The sequence below is a fragment of the Vicugna pacos genome, chromosome 32 (genome assembly GCF_048564905.1).
Source record: "Vicugna pacos chromosome 32, VicPac4, whole genome shotgun sequence".
Lineage (NCBI taxonomy): Eukaryota > Metazoa > Chordata > Mammalia > Artiodactyla > Camelidae > Vicugna > Vicugna pacos.
Window position 1 is genome coordinate 20864848 of NC_133018.1, and position 16350 is coordinate 20881197.

At 49.6% G+C, this 16350-nt stretch overlaps 1 protein-coding gene across 1 annotated transcript in view; it reads right to left on the reverse strand.

The window, feature by feature from the left end:
* Nucleotides 1-4866, reverse strand: part of NCOR2 (nuclear receptor corepressor 2) — a 313102-nt gene extending 308236 nt beyond the window's left edge. The window contains exons 1-2 of the mRNA XM_072953425.1: nt 4775-4866; nt 3295-3502 (exon numbers count right to left, since the gene is read on the reverse strand). The gene's annotated coding sequence lies outside the window, so the exon portion shown is untranslated. The remainder of the gene's footprint in view (nt 1-3294; nt 3503-4774) is intronic.
* Nucleotides 4867-16350: the final 11484 nt, after the last annotated feature.

Here is a 16350-nt window from a genome sequence, read left to right on the forward strand (position 1 = left end):
TTTGAACAGAGGCTCTAAAACCCAAGTGCCTCGAAGAAATGAGGCTGCAAATGTGATCATTCTTATTCGGGCTTCTTTTGGATTTAATACTCAGGGGCCCAGATTCTGTAAGTTTAGACAAGAGAGAAGCTCCGAGTCAGGCTGACTGGAGTTTAAATCACAGCTCCGTTGTTTCTTCAGCTGTGCGTCCTTGGGCACCTGCTACAGCATCACTTTGAGCCTCAGTCTTCTCATCCGTGCAATGGGAATTTTTTTTAACTGTACCTGCCTCTGTGGGTCGCTGTGGGGACTAAGTGGGAGACACAACGTCTGGTACAGTGAAGGCCCTTGGGAACGCTCCTGGGTAGAAGAGTGTCCTCCCCAAATTCATGTCTACCCAAAACTTGTGAGTGTGATCTCATTTGGAAATAGGGTCCTTACAGACAGAATCGGTGAAGATGAAGTCACACTGGATTAGGGTGGGCCTGAAATCCAAGGACTGGTGTGGAGACTCAGAGAGGAGACAGCCAGTGAGGCAGCCTCGAGCCAAGGAGCACCGAGGGTTGCCTGCAGCCCCGGGAAGCTATGAGAAAAGCAAGACAGCGCCTCTCCTGGAGCCTTCAGAGGGAGCGCACCACCTTGATTTCGGACTGGGAGAGCATACATTTTTGCTGCATTAAACCACCTCCTATCTGGCTCAGTTAGTCATGGCAGCCTGAGGACATGAACCGGCAGGGAGTTCAGGGAGGTTCTGACAAGCAGGAGGTTCTGTGATCACTGCTGGGTGATGCGGGAGCCGCCCAGGAGGGCGGGTGAGTCAGGAGACTCCAGGGGCATGGGAAACTCCAGCAGCCTCAGCAGCAGACTGAGGCCTCACCTCCAGCTGCCCAGACTCCCAGGAGGGTGAGGGTGAGGGTAAGGATGAGGTCGAGGTCAAGGTCAAGGATGGGTTTTGGTGGGCGAGGGCTGGAGGCTCAGTGAGGGCTTGTCCCAGCATGAGTGGAGGGGCAGGCTTTGGGGAGAATTCATGAGTAGAGAAAGCCCTGGGAGGGCCCCCAGGCCCTGAGACTCAACAGCCAATTGGCAGAAGGAAAAACAAGTTGTTTCTTGAGAGGGGCACTCCCTGAGAACCAGCCTCACCTGCCCCTGCTGGAATCTCGCCCCAGTCTCATTACAGGACGCCAGAGCATTGATTATCCAAGCCCTCGAGAGGGACGTTGATGCCCCGGAATTAGATGCCGTGGGGAGACCCCGTTGAGTGGCGATTCAGCCCCAAAGCTGCCTTCCCACCCAGCCACCCGCCAGGCAGAGGCTGTCCCCAAAGTGCTTGTTATTCCAAGAACAACAGCCACCAAAACGTCCTACCCAGGGGCCCTGCACCCTGAACTTGACTCTGGAAAGCCCTGCTCTTTCAAAAATGAACATTTTCCCAAGACTGCCCAAAGCAGAACGAAAGCAAAGCAAAGAGGAAAGCCGGTCATCAGCATTCACACGACGGTTTTGCCTATTTCCACCCGATGAAATCCACCTGGAAGGAATCCCAGCGATGCTGGGGTGACGCAGGCTGAATTTGTGAGAAGCTAGTTTTGGATTTCCCATCTAGTGGGTTGACAAAGACAGCGGGAGGATTATGAACTCCGACAGATCCAAAGAGGCTGTCGGGCCAGGGGGCTTCCAGATAATGGCAGATCATTCTTCAGTCGTGCTCAACCCACATTTCACACCCACATGGAGATTCTGGGCGCCTGGGGGCCGGGTGACAAGCCCCCAGGGTAGGTATCCACGTCCTTGTCCCAGGTCTGCTCTGCACACGAGCACAAGGCAATCACTTCGCCTGCGTTCCCCTGGAAGTCTCCGATTGCATAAGTGTTATTGCAAATCTGGTCTCTGACCTGCAGAGATACCAGCCGAGCTGCACACGGGGCCCCGAAAGCTCTCAGAACACCGGTTTGAATTTCTGAAGCCAAACCAAACACTGGGCTCGAGACCATTTTGTTATTATCTCATTCCCTGACTACGGAACAACCACCCCATTGAAAAGCTATGAGCCCGCCCAAGTTTTAAATTAAACCTCTTGAGTTTTCCCTCTGAGAGCAGATAAAATCCTTCCAGCTTATGTTTTGAGGAAAGAATTTGGGGGGGGGTGTCTGTGTGTCTGTGTGTGTGGTGTGTATTTCCCCTAAAACTCATTTTCTTTTGTTGGATTCCTTAAAGCGCTATTTAAATATTTGACTTGAGGAAATAATTACGTTTGATGAATGTGGAAATACCCTTCCAGGAGCAACTCCTCCGTGCAGCCCGGATTCCAGGGTGAAGCTGTTTCTGAAAACAGAGGTGAGGCCCCTTTCCAAGAAGTAAGCCCCCTAGAGTGGCCTTGAAGAGGTTTGTTGACAATGTTACAAGAGGTATTTATTCTCCACCCATCTATTTATTGGTTGGATGTCAACCACAAGCTCTGAAAACCACTGTGTATAAAAGCTCAAGTTGCAATGCTGGAGTGGAGACAGGGGAGAGAGAGAGGGTTTTGTTCCCCGGCTGGGGCCAGAAGAGATCCAATTTCTGCTGCTGGCCCCACCCTGAACAACTGGGTGAACTCTGGCCAATTCCTTCCCCTCTCAGTATCTCAGATGACTCACCCCAAAAGGAGGAATAATCATATGAGCTCCTTTTGTGGAACTACCATTAGCAAATGCCTGGGAAATGCTTACTGTTAATATGCTGTCATTCAGTCATTCAACAAACATTTGCTGAGCACCTATAATGTGCCAGATTCTGTTTGGGGCACCAGGGAGACAGCGGGGAACAAGACAGACAGCATCCCCGTCCTCGTGGAGCTGACATTCTAGAAGGTAGGAGTAGTTTCTCGTTTCATTTTGGAAGATACCCAGGGCTTTGTGTGGTACCTGGCTCACAGGTCAATACTTCTCTTTTTCTTTTTTGTAAATGAATGGTAAATCACCAAACACCAGGAGGGAAGGGCCCAGAGATAGTGTGTGTAGGGGAGACTGGCGACGATTCTGCATCTGGAGGTTGCAACCACCTTTCCTTCTAGGTCCTGGCGATCTCCAGGCCCCCGTGAAGGATCCTCAGCCCAGCTGACACGACGCTGACCACACTGCCTCCAACAGTAGCAAGCAAAAAAGCCAGGATCCCTCACTAGCCAGAAGGCAGCCTGACTTCTGCAGCCAGGCACAACCTGGCAACATGGTGGAGGTGCCAGCCTTCCAATGGCCTGGGGTGTTTTCACACACAAATCCAAATGTCTGGCTTCTCTAGAAACATCAGACGTTTTGCCACATTGGGGCACAATCCTACCTGGCTATGCTGGGCTGCAGCCTCTGCTCTCTGGGTCACTCCTGTCCCCTCCTTTATGTACCAGCATGGCTTCTGACGACATCTGAGTTTCCAATCCCTTCTCTACATGGAGTGAGCAGGAGTCTTACGAGGTGATGAGTGGCGTCTTAAGTGAAAAGAGGCTTCCTCCATCCTGGTTGGAGCAGGTGCAGGATAGGGTGGAACAAGCCTAGGGTTGGGAACCAGATAATCAATGGTTTAAATCCTGGCTCTGCCGCTCCTTGGCTGTGTGGTCTTGGGAACCTCAGTTTTCTTATCTTGAAAATGGGAAGATGTGTCCCATCAGGCTCTTGCAAGGAATGAATGAACATAAAAGGTCTATTATGCACCAGGCATGGTCAGGGGCCAGGGACACAAAGGACTAGACAAGGGGTTAAAACCCCAAACCTACAGAGATCAGACAAGTAATGTAAACAAGTGAACTAGCTCGGGTGTGGGGCAACAGGGACTGGTGGGGAGTGGAGTGAAGTGAACCAAGAGAGCACCTGCCCTATTTAAAGGCGAATTCCAGCCAACTGTCATTGTGGAAGAATGTAGGGCCCAAGGTTACCAAATCTTCTGATTTTTTTTTTAACAAAAGCAACAGATCCAGATTTTTAATGTGAAATCTCTTAACTTTAAAACGATGCCAATTAACTTGTTAAAAATGATAAAACTCTATGCAAGGGGGACTAAATCCATTTGTGGACCACCAGTGGGCAATCTCTGGGTCAGAAACATGAGACTTCCGCTCTCATTGACTTTGCAGCCTGGGCTGGGGTGGGGAGACCGAGGGGGAGCTGGGTATGAGGAAATAATTGCACAATTCTGGATTTACTATTTGCGATCAGTTCTATAAAAGGGAAGCACTGAGATGTGGGAGCGTGTACTCCGAGGAGAAAGGGGAAGTGCTGCTGAAGAAGAGACACTTCAGCTGAGGCCTGAAGGCTGAGCTCAGGGTGAGGGGGAGCGGGCAGGAAGCAGGGAAAGGGCAGGCCCGGTGGAGGGAACAGCATCGGCAAAGCCTCAGCCGCGGGACTTGCATCTGTCCCGCTAGGGATCTGAAAGGCGGCCGGCTCGGCACAGACACTTCGCCAAAACAAAGGGCGGTTGGTACATCTCTCACCGGAGTGGAAAAAAGGGGAAACCCTTCTAGAGAATTCTGTTTCAAGCTTAGGAATCACCAACCAGAATGCCAGGGAGTGGAGGGTGAATCAGGCTGCCCTGGAGACCCCCTCCCCACGGACTGGCTGGAAACCTGGCCTGGGGGAACCGTCTCTGGGCCTGACATCGTCCACCCAGGCCCTGCCCCGACCCGCTCCTTCCGAAGGAGGGACCTGGACACGCTCCCGATTTCTCTGTGAGTACGCTGGCTGGGGCGAGGCAAGGCACGTTCCAGAACAAACGGAGTTAGCGGGCGGGGAGGAGGCGGGGAGGGCAGAGGGAGCAGATGGAGACCCACCTGCCTGGGTCTCACTCCTCTCCGCTGCGTCTGAGTCCGCCTCGAACTTCACCTTTTCCCTCCTCAGGCCTCAACCGGCTCCTTCCGGCTCGCCGCGGGGTCCTGCAGAGGCGCCGCGGGTCAGCGGGAAGTTCTTCCGGGTCACGCTCAAGGTCAAATTGATTTGCATGGGAGCCCCTGCTTCCGGCCAGCCCTGGGTTCACGGTGAACAAGACCGCAGAGGCTCCGTCACCCCGGGAGGTGGGGCTGTTTGGAAGGCCGAGCTGTGGGGACCCTCGGTGTCCCGAAATCCTTTACAACAGCTGTCACATAAAAGCCCGGAACCGCTTCTTGCAGACTCTCCACTGAGAATGTTAATGGCCAGGGCTGGGCATACAGTCGGTGCACAATAAATGCACACCCAAAGAAGGGCGGTCTGGAAAGGGAGAGGGCGAGTCTGCTTTCTGAGCTCACACTCCACTGCCTGGGGAGCCCGCGCACTCTCAGCTCAGCCCAGCCCATCTCTCTCCAACGACCACTGGGAAGGAAAAAATATTAATATGTTCAACCCTAATCAAATCTGGATAATTTCACTAGAAACCTTTCCATAATTTCATCAGCGTTAAAGGATTACAATAGCAACAAATTAAACCAATAGGCATGAATTTAGTTGCTCAAGAGGAAAATGTAGCTTGATTTAGAAACGGATGTTACAGTTTATTAACCAATCTAAATTAATTCGATTTTGAGCCACTGTTAAATATACATTAGGATGTATCACCCAATAGCATCACTGGCAGGGGGAGAGAAGGGAGAGGAAGAAAAAGAAGCAAGGCCAACTGAGCTTGGTGCCTACACACAAAATGGTGTGTTGATTCTATGGTATCTGGCTGGGGGTTCAAAATTAAAGAAGGGAGTATCAGCTTAGACTCCTGGTAACAAGAATTACAAACTCAATACAAGCTGGCTTAAGCCAAAAAGGGAATTTATTATCTCAGTACCTGAAAATTTCAGGGCTTGTCAAGCTTCAGGTACAGCTGAATCCAGGTGCTCAAAAGTCTATAGGCATTGGCCTTTCTCTGTCTTAGTCTGTTTTCTTCTCTCTAGACTTTGCTCTCCATCAGGATGAACATCAGAAGCTCCAGATTTTCATTCTACTGGCTTAGCCACCTCGCAGAAAGAGAGCCCACTTCAAATCCCAGGTAAAGCTCTCACCAGCCCGTCCAAGGGCATGAACCACTCTGATGGGCTAGGCTTGGGCCCCTTGCTCATCCTTGAGCTACAGAGGAGAGGAGGATGGTCAGATCCACACGGGGCACGAGGACTAAGAGCAGGAGAGGGGCGGTTCCAGAGGAGCTGTTACCAGTTTTGAAGATGGAGGAAGGGGCAGTGGCCCCTCTAGAATGCAGATCTCCTCTAGACACTAAAAGAGGCAAGGAACAAATTCTCCCCTGGAGCCACCTCCAACACCATGATTTTAGTCCTTAAGACTCATTTTGGACTTCTGACCTCGAGAACCATAAGGAAATAAATATCAATTGCTTTAAGCCACCAAGTTTTGGTGATGTGTCACAGCAGTGATAAGAAGCTGACACATCTGTAGAAGACCCTGCACTCCCCATGGGCGTGAAGCAGCCAACACACCATGGGGTGGAGGAGCCTCCAAAGACAACAGAACAAAAACTATTTCGTGTTGCAACAATTTCACATCCATTAGGGTCCAGAATGCAAAATTTGCTTGAGTGGCTGTACTAAAATATAAGCCGTCAAAGACGTCCCAGTCTGCGTGCAGGCTGTTTTCAAATATGTCTTTGTGAATGAAAAATGTTGCCTGCCATATCAGCAAACAAAGGATGCTGGGGCCATTACGCCATCAGCCACTACTGCGCCCCACGATGGTGAGCCGAGGGAACTCAGGCTGGAAACCAGCAGGCTGCTTGCTGACAAGTCCTCAGCCTCTGCAGCCAACACCCCCACCCCACCAGCCATGCTGCCCGCTGAGTGGAATTAGGATGGGAAAGCACAGGACACTGGCCCTGGAGCGCCAAGGTGCAGACCACAGGAATGATTTCAATGAGCCCAGACTCTTGCATCTTCCCATACACAGAAAAGTGCTCAATTCCTTGAAATATCTGGTTTTCTTTAATTAACAGTAACCTTTTGCTGTTCCCACTACCTGGTCTTTGTTGCAAAAACTTCTGTATATCCTGGCTCCTCCCCTCCCTCTTTGGAGCAGTCCCTCAGAGTGATCTGAGAGGCTGCCCCCCCAGCTTGAAGTCCTCAGCAAGTCCGCCAAATAAAACATAACTGTCAACTTTTAGGCTGTGCATTTGTTTTCAGTCGACATCTTCATAGATCAGGGCACCCCCTAGCAGATGCAGCACTGAGACGGCCTTGACTGTCATCTGCTAGGGTCACCGACTGCGCGGCACGTGAATGATGGGGTGACGGCCCTGCTGCTGTGTTGTGAACCCACCCTGTGCCCCAGAGGTGCTCCCCCACAGTGACCCAGCGTGGAAGGGAAATGAAGGTATGCCCATTCTGGCAAGACGTGGAATGCCTCGGATGGGGGACCTTGGCTCCAGGATTTCCCATCAGCCTGGACAAAAACTTCTTACTGTGCTGAGCCCTCTCACTCCCAGACCAGCCTCTCAGCCTGCAGCCTCTCCCTCCTCCTCCTCATCCCTGTTTCCCCCAATAACCCTCTTGCACATCTAATCTCACCTTGGCATCTTCTCGAAGGACCCAAACTGACCCAGCACTGTGGGAATTAGAAAAAGAGACCCCGCTCCAACCACCACCACCACCACCACCTCTGGGTGGATGCGTAACAATCAGAAACTTTTTCCCACGTGGGCACAGTCCAGTGCTACCTTAGAGTGACTATGCTCACTGGCCAGGCCCCGAGTATCCCAGCCTCCACTGTCCCCACCTGGCCCTTTCTGCTCCCCTCACCTGCCAGGGTCCTGGGACACTGAGGTTTGCCAATCTGGTGGTCACACCAACTTGCTGTGTGTCCTTGGCCCAGCTGCTGCCCCTCTCTGAGTCGTGCTCGCCTGTTCTTGCAACCAAGGGAGAAAGACAGGCCCTTCTCTTCAAGAGCCCTCTACCTCTGTGCACTGACAGCGCTAGGGAAGATGGAGAGGGAGATAAAGAGAAAATAGTACTGCTTAATTGCCTCATTAAGCCCTCCTTGTTGGGAAACCAGAATTGGAGCAGGCTTCCTCTGTTTTATTGCTCGCCTGCCCCCTCCTCAGCGGATCATACAGCTGAATGCCGAGGGGGATGGGGGAGGGTGGGGAAGGGGCCTGGAGACAGTGGAGGACGCTTGGGAAGGGGCAGGACCTGGCCAGCCTCAGACACAGCGAGGTTCACATCCCTGTCGGGGTTTTATTTGGCCACATGTAACAAAGACCCCCAAACAGCCACTTAAACAAGAGTGGGATTTATCTTTCTCCCGTGTGACAGTGACAGGAACAAATGCTACTGTGGAACGTGACCTCCGTGGGCACCCAGAGCTGTTCTCAGCATGGTACATAGATTAACTCACATTAACCCCATGTCCTGGGGTGAAGAGCACCCCTGCGAAATTCACGTCCACCTGGAACCTGTGAATGTGACCTTATTTGGGAATAGGGTGTTGACAGATGTGATCAAGTTTAGATGAGGTCCTACTGATCAGGGTGGGCCCTTAGCCAATGACTGGTGTCCTTTAAGAAGAGGGGAATCTGGACCCAGAGACACAGAGGGAAGCCCGTTATGTGACAACAAAGAAAGAAATTGGAGGGGTGTGTCTACAAGCCGACGAACATCCGGGATTGCCTGCCACCAGCGGAAGCTCAGAGAGGGGCATGGAACAGATTCTCCCCAGAGACCCCAGAAGGAACTGACCTTGCTGACACCTTGATTTCAGAGTTCTAGCCTCCAGGACTGTGAGAGATTAGATTTCAGTTGCTTTAAGCCACTTTGTGGTACTTGGTTGCAGCAGCCCAGGAAAGAAATTCACTCCCAGAAGCGGGTTCTGTCCCCATCCCCATTTTACAGATGGGAGCCTGAGGCACACTGCGGCTTTCCTCCGCCGCCACCTCCCTTAGTCTGTCCAAGCCGTTGCTTCTTCATCTGCGAAATGAGACTCACGTGCTGCTCCTCTGTCCCCATCGCACAGGGCTACCTGAGAGGATGCTCCCCAGGCCCTTGCGTGTGCTAGACACATGTGTGTTGCTGTTTTACCATTTCCCCCATTTCCCGTGGCATTAAGGACATTCCTACTGTACAGCCATCACCACCACCCATCTCCAGAATTTTTTAATCTTGCAAAACTGAAACTCTAAGCCCACTAAACACTAACTCCTCATTCCCCCTCTCCCAGCACCGGCCACTCTACTTTCTGTCTATGTATTTGACTCCTCTGGGGACCTCATATAAGTGGAATCATAGTATCTGTCCTTTTGTGACTGGCTTCTTTCACTCAACATAATGTCCCCAAGATTCACCCATGTTGTAGCAGGTGTCAGAATCTCCTTTCTTTGTAAGGCTGAACCATATGCCATTGTGTGGATGGACCACATTTTGCTCATCCATTCGTCGGTAGATGGACAGTTGAGTGGCTTCCCTTTTGACTACTATGAATAATGCTGCTATGAACATGGGTTACAAATATCAGACATGCGTGTTTTAAAATTTTTAATTATCAACACTGTCAACATCTGTGTTGTTTATTCTCTCTTTGTCCCCAGCATTCTTTCTCCACAGGGCTGACCCTGCAAACAACATCTCCCAGGCTCCCTCTGGCCCTGGCCGGGCTCAGCCAATGGGAGGCAGCGGCAGGAAGCTGGTGGGCGGGGAGAAAGAGGTGGGAGCACTTGTTCCTCTAGCTCCCTCTCATCTCGTCCACTTCTGGCAATGGCTCCATCTTTGCAGGACCACAGCTTCGGAAGCCTGTCTCCTCCTGTCTGGCTCCCATGCTCACTGGACTCCTATAACATTGCTTCCTCCCTCTGTCCCTTCGGACCCAGGAGCAGGTACACCCACACAAGTGTCAGCGCCTTTCACTCTGCCACCTCCATGGAGAGACCCTTCACCACACACTCTTTGCTGGACCATCTGAGGGAAACTCTGTCTCCAGCTGGACCCTGAATGACACACTCTCTTTATTTTACAGATGAGGAAACTGACACACAGAAAGATTAAGTAAATTGCCCAGAGTTGTATGCCTAGTGAACCGGCTTGAACACAGGCTGTCTGATTCTAGAGTCCACGCTCTGAATCAGGGCTCAGCCAACCACAGCCCTTGAGCCAGACCCGGCCCACTGCCTGTTTTTGTCAATAAAGTTTTACTGGCACACAGCCAGGCCCACTGACTTAAGTATGTTCTGCATCTGTCTTCGTCCTACAATGGTGAAGTGAGTAGCTGCAACAGTGTGGCCCCCAAACCCCTAAATATTTATTGTCAGGATCTTTACAAAAATACGTTTGTCGGCCCCTGCTCTAAGTAGCTGTGCTATGCTGCCTTTTGGGGGTTTGAGGCCTCAAAAGTCTTACTTGGAGGCCAGGAATCTTACCGTTCTTTCCACTTTGGCAAACTGAGAAGCTATAGGTTAACACGGGCTGGTAAAATCAAAGCCTCCCCAGGCCCGGCAGGTAACAAAATTGTTAATCAAGTTGGGCATAGGTGGAACAGGAACTCTTGCCTGAGAAGTCGTCAAACAAAGCTTACCAAGCGCCTACTGTGTGTCAAGCGCTGTCCCAGGCCCTGAGGGAACAGAGGAGTGAAGACCAGAGACCTGGTCCCTGCTCTCCTGGAACAGACAGTCTAATGAGGAATGGCGAGTGACCAGCCTCAGTGACGGGGAGACGACAGGGCACGGTGGGGACTGTGGACAATTGGGAGGCTTATGTTCAATCTAAAGACTCCTTGGCCACAGACAGTTCTGTGGGAGAATGCAGGCTGGAAGAAGGAGGAAGGAAGGCCTGATGCTGGGACCAGAGGGCCAAGGCTTGTACAGAAACCCCCAGCAGGCTTCTGCTTACATCTCATTAGCCAGAAGTATAGCACACGGCCACACTTGTGGCCAGGGAGTCTGGGAAGGTGAACTTTTAGCTTCCCAGCTCCTAGTCGGAGAAGACGAGAGAAAAGAGCTGGAATGGGTTATGCGAACAGAGAACAGGTGCCGGTATTGAGAGCTCCATTCAGTATATCTGTTCACTCCCCTGTGCACCCTGGGCACCTGCACCCCCTCTTTGGAGACCTCTGCCCCCAGGACTCCCAAAGCATGAGGCTTTTGAGAAAGGAAAGCCAGGAAGTGGCTTGAAAGGTCTCTCTGCTACACACCTTCCCTGAGGCAAAAGGCATAGAAACATTACTTGCTCAAATGAGGATCTGATGGGGTGGGGAGGAGAGAAAAAAAAAATGGAGAGAACAAGGAGGGCTGTCTCAGTTACTTGACCAAACTAAGACACAGCTACAAGCTGGAATATTGTACCGTCGTTCACGACCAGGTTCATGATGGAAAGGCACAGGGTTTATGTTACAATGCTCAATGAAGAAATCAAATATGACTGTATTTTGGTATGATTATAACCAGGAGAAAAAGAAAATCAGCAATTATGAATAGATACAAGTCTAGAAGGAAAAAAAATCCATAGGCTAATACTGATTGTCTTTGGGTAAATTTTTCACATTTCCACTTTTTCATTTTCTCTCTTTTCTGTTTAATCTATGAGTGCAGTTGTCCCTCAGTATCCACGGGTATTGGTTCTAGGACCCCCTGTGGATACCAAAATCCACGGATGCTCAAGTCCCTTGAATAAAATGGTACATTATTTGCATATAACCTACACACATTCTCCCATATAATTAAAATCATATCTAGATTACTTATAATACTTAATGCAGTGTATATGTGTGTCTATTATGTTGGAAGGAAGACAAGAAGGAAGGAAGAAGGAAAGAAGTTAGTTGACAACACTAATGTCCCAAGTGTTAAATCCTCTGAAATGGCAGACTTGAGGTTATCTTGAGGGGACAGCTGCTTCCCTCTTCAGTGGGGCTTCCACATCCTCCCTCAGTCTTCAGTGAGGACTGACTGTGCTGGGCACAGTTCTAATCTCTTGACCACCTTCTGGGGCCAGCACAATTTCAGCCCCACTTTACAATGAGGCAGGAGCTCCGAGGGTGCACAGGCAAAACCTGGCAGCTGGACGCTGAGCCTGTGGCCTTACACCCCGACTCTGCCGCCTCCCCAGATACCACATCCTCTTCACCCTATGAATCCTTCCACATCCTCTTCATCCTATGAATCCTTCCAAATACTGCCCCAGTCCTAACCAAGAACCGGGTGACGGGCAAAGCAGAGTTGTTCTGATAAAGCCTCGTGGCCATGGCCCCCAGAACCTTGCCTGAGCTCCCAGGGAAAGGAGGTGGCTGGAGGGCCACAGGCCGAGACCCTTCCTCAGAGGGTGGGCGTCCCACCCTGCAGCACTGTGGCAGAGACTGCTTCAGTTGTCCCCCAGTCTCTAGTGGCCCCTTCTTCCTTTGTAATAGAAACCCTGACTTTTAGCTGGGCGCATAGCTGGCAGGAGTCAAGACGACATTTTCTAGGCTCCCTTGCAGCTAGGTGTGGCCAAACCACTCAGTCCTGATACTGGGTCCCCTTACAGCTGAGTTCCTTCGCTGAGTTTATGATTAATCTCTCTACCCAAAACTTTGTTTCCTTTCTTGTCCCCTCTGACCTCAATCCTGTGCTAACTGAACACTAGTCAACCAGAGTCAATGACTAAACTTGCTGTTGTCAATAACATCATGAATGTACAAACTCAAGTCGTTTCTCCAGGGCAAAATGAGCTAACAGACCCTTGAGCCATGGACCACCTGGCCAGAGAATCGTAAACCAGAGACATCCTGACTCCTGAAACCAGGATTAAGAAATGTCACAGAAATGTCACAACATGATGATTCATGCCAGCCTCTTTGTTCTTCCCCTTTATTTTTTTAAGTTTTTTTTTTTAATGGATGTACTGGGGATTGAACCCAAGACCTCGTGCATGCTAAGCATGTGCTCTACCACTGAGCAATACCTACCTGCCCTGTTCTGCCCCTTAAAACAAATAAACAAAACCCCTAACTGAAAGACCAAGTTGGAGTGGATATGAGGCTTGTTTCCCACTCCCTTGCTTGGCACCCTGCAATAAATCCTTACTGTGCTGCAAACTCCTGCTGTCAGAGTTTGGCTTTATAAAATGCAGGCACAAGCCCTTTGCTCAGTTTCAGTACTGGCCCCCAAGATGTAAGTGGAAGTGATATGCTCAATGTCTGGGAAAGATCCTTAAATAGAGAAGAAATGGTCTTCTTCTGTCCTTCTCCTTTCTGCTGCCTGGAATTCAGATGTGATGACTGGAGCTGCAGCAGCCTTCTTAGACCATGAGATGTAAGCCATGACTCTGTCCTGATTTTGTTTCCTTCTGAGAAGTAAACTTCTTTCTGGTTTAAACTCCCATTACTGGGGTTCTCTGTCAAATGTTTTCCTAACTCATAATGACAAGAAAGTGTCCAAACAGTCACAGGGTCCTAAGGTTTTGGGGGTAGCCTCCAAGTGGCCTTGTTTTAGTTGAAAGAAAGTGACCTTTTTTGAGGGTATTCTTGAGGCCTTAGCACTGATGACAGAGGTGGTACTTGGAGTGATAAAAGGACCCCACCATGCTTATATATTTTGGACTCATGTGTACAGACAATGTGATTTAAATCCTTCTAACACCTCGAGTGTTTCCCACCTTGGGGGAAAATATTTCAAATAGAAAACTAGACTCAAGCAGGCATTACATCATCCCTATTCCAAATCCACTTTCTCGATATCTTGTAAACTGCAAACTATTTCAAACATAGAAAGGGTAAGTTAATAACAGAAACAGATTGTATATATTCAACCACTCGCATTAAACAGATATTAACATTTTGCCAAATTTGCTTCAGATCTCTCTTTTTACAGAATTAAAAGGTTGCAGATCCAGCTAAAATCCTCCTCCTCCCGCAAATACATACAGCATTCTCTCTCCCTCTCTCTCTCCCAGCCTCCAAACCCGGAGTTGGCAGATGTCACTCCCATGTGGGTCTTAATACTTTTCCTACACAGAATGTCTCCATAAGCCATAGGCTGTGTTGTAAAAGCCACTTTCTTATTCTAACTGGTGAAATTCATTTGCTCAACCGTGGTTGAAGCCATCACTCCACAGCAACATATATAAGATTACTGGGCCCATTGGGAGGCTGTAGGTCTTTGGAGGAATTTTTTTCCGGCCAATATTGCCCAAAGACATACGTGCTATTTTATTTTTTCTCTAGTGCATGGTAAAGTAAATGCGTAACTATTCAAATTAAAAGAAACAGCGGAACTGTATACCAGCTAAAATTGCCCCACCTACCACCAACAGCACGCTACCAGTTGGGAACACAATCTAACCAGTCCCACGAGAGCTGGGTTCCGTGACCCCACTCTCCTCCGAAGGTCAGCCAGACTACAGTGTTCCAGACGCTTCTGATTGTACCCTGCAACAATAAAATAAAATCTGAGGACTACCCCCAAGATATGAATATTTCTTAACTTGTAAACGATGTGTATGCCCTCCGGTGTTACTGAGCCATTCTCTTCCTGATCACCTGCACTCGTGTTACTAGAATTAGCCTCCATCTGCCGCTTCTCCGCAGGGAGAGTTTCAAGCCAGTTGTCCATTGCATGAGGGTTACTTTAGTTAATACCAGGTGCCCGCATCTTAAATCTGCTAGCCCGGGCTTATCCATGCTGCAGTTGTGAATGGGGTGGAGGGCACCCCTTCAACCCCAGGTGCCGGTGAGAGAAAAACAAAGAAGCATTTCTTGAGTACTTACCGTGTGCCAGGCCTGTTCTAAGCTGCTTTAGTCAGACCAACTCAATGAATCCTCACAACAGCCCCGGGGGCAGTATTACCGTTATCCCCATTTACAACCAAAGTTCAGAGAGGTTGAGAAACTTGGCCAAGGTCACAGAGCTGTCAAAGATGAGGCAGGAAACCCAGGCCGGCCAGCTCTCCACCCACACACTTAGCCAGTGCCCTTTGGCCCTCTTGCAGGAAGAGGGCAGCCCGCTGTTTTCTAAGGAATCTTGGGAAGGGATTGTGACCTGGGGCCAGGTGACATTTGGCCTAAGAGGGGGCACCCAAAAGAAGCCATTCCTTAAATACTAGCAGAGAAACTTTATCTGTGGATTAGGTTCTCCAGTGAACCAGCAGGGAAACAAATTAATTTAATCAAAGTTACCCTTAAATCATCCGTAAATGCCGTAGCAAGCACAGCACAGCCAGCGGTTCCTCCGCTGTGTGTGCAGATCACTGCCTGCTTACTCCACCCTTGTTACAACCCTTATTTACTGGGCCGTCCAGTCAGCCGGCCCCCACCGAGGGTCAGCTGTCCAATCAGCTGGCTCCCACCGAGGGCCAGCCAATGGGAGGGTGGGAAGAAGGGAGCACCTCTTTCTCCTTTGGTGGTTTTCTCCAGCAGGGACCGCATCGCTACTGCGCCTCCAGCTCTTTCCAGATGGCCCCGCCAGGGCTCGAGTTCTCCTGGATGGACCCTAGCTCCTAGTTTGGGCGCCACCACCTCCTCCACCTGTCCCTCTAGCGCAGCAATGGCAGCGGCATCCTGCTGTTACTGACCGCCGGGCGTCTCAGCTCTTCCATCACCTGTGTGACCAATGCCCTGCGTTCAATTCCTTTCACTGAAATATCCAATGTGGTTTCTGTCTTCCTGATTGGACCCTGACGGATACACACTGAATAACGTCAGGGAGCCACGCCCTTTCAAAAATAGGTACCTTGGGTTGTCAAGGCCGAGTGCTGATGAAGATATGGAGCAACTGGAACCCACACACATTGCAGATGGCAATGAAAATGGGTACAGCTACTTTGGAAAACTGTCAGTAGCTTCTAGAGCTAAGTCCATGTCTAGTCTGTGATTCAGTAATCACAGATACCACTTCCAGATATGCCCCCAAGAAAACTGAGCACAAACATTCATCAAAAGACATAGATAATTCCTCAAAAAACTAAAAATAGACTTACCATATGCTCCAGCAATCCCACTCCCAGGCATATATCCAGAGGGAACTCTAATTCAAATATATACATGCACCCCAAAGTTCACAGCAGCACTATTTACACTAGCCAAGACATGGAAACAACCTAAATGTTCATCGACAGACTGGATAAAGAAGTCGTGGTATATTTATACAATACAATACTACTTAGCCATAAAAAAGAATAAAATAATGCCATTTGCAGCAACATGGATGGACCTAGAGATCATCATTCTACGTGAAGTAAGCCAGAAAGAGAAAGAAAAATGCCATATGATATCACTCATACGTAGAACCTGAAAAAAAATAGAAAGAAGAGGACACTGATGAACTCATCTACAAAACAGAAACAGATTTGAAGACGTAGTAAACAATCTTAAGGTTACCGGAGGGAAGTGGGTGGGAAGGGATAAATTTGGGCATATGAGATTTGCAAATGTTAGTCACTATACATAAAAATAGGCTTAAAAAAAACACAGATTTCTTCTGTATACC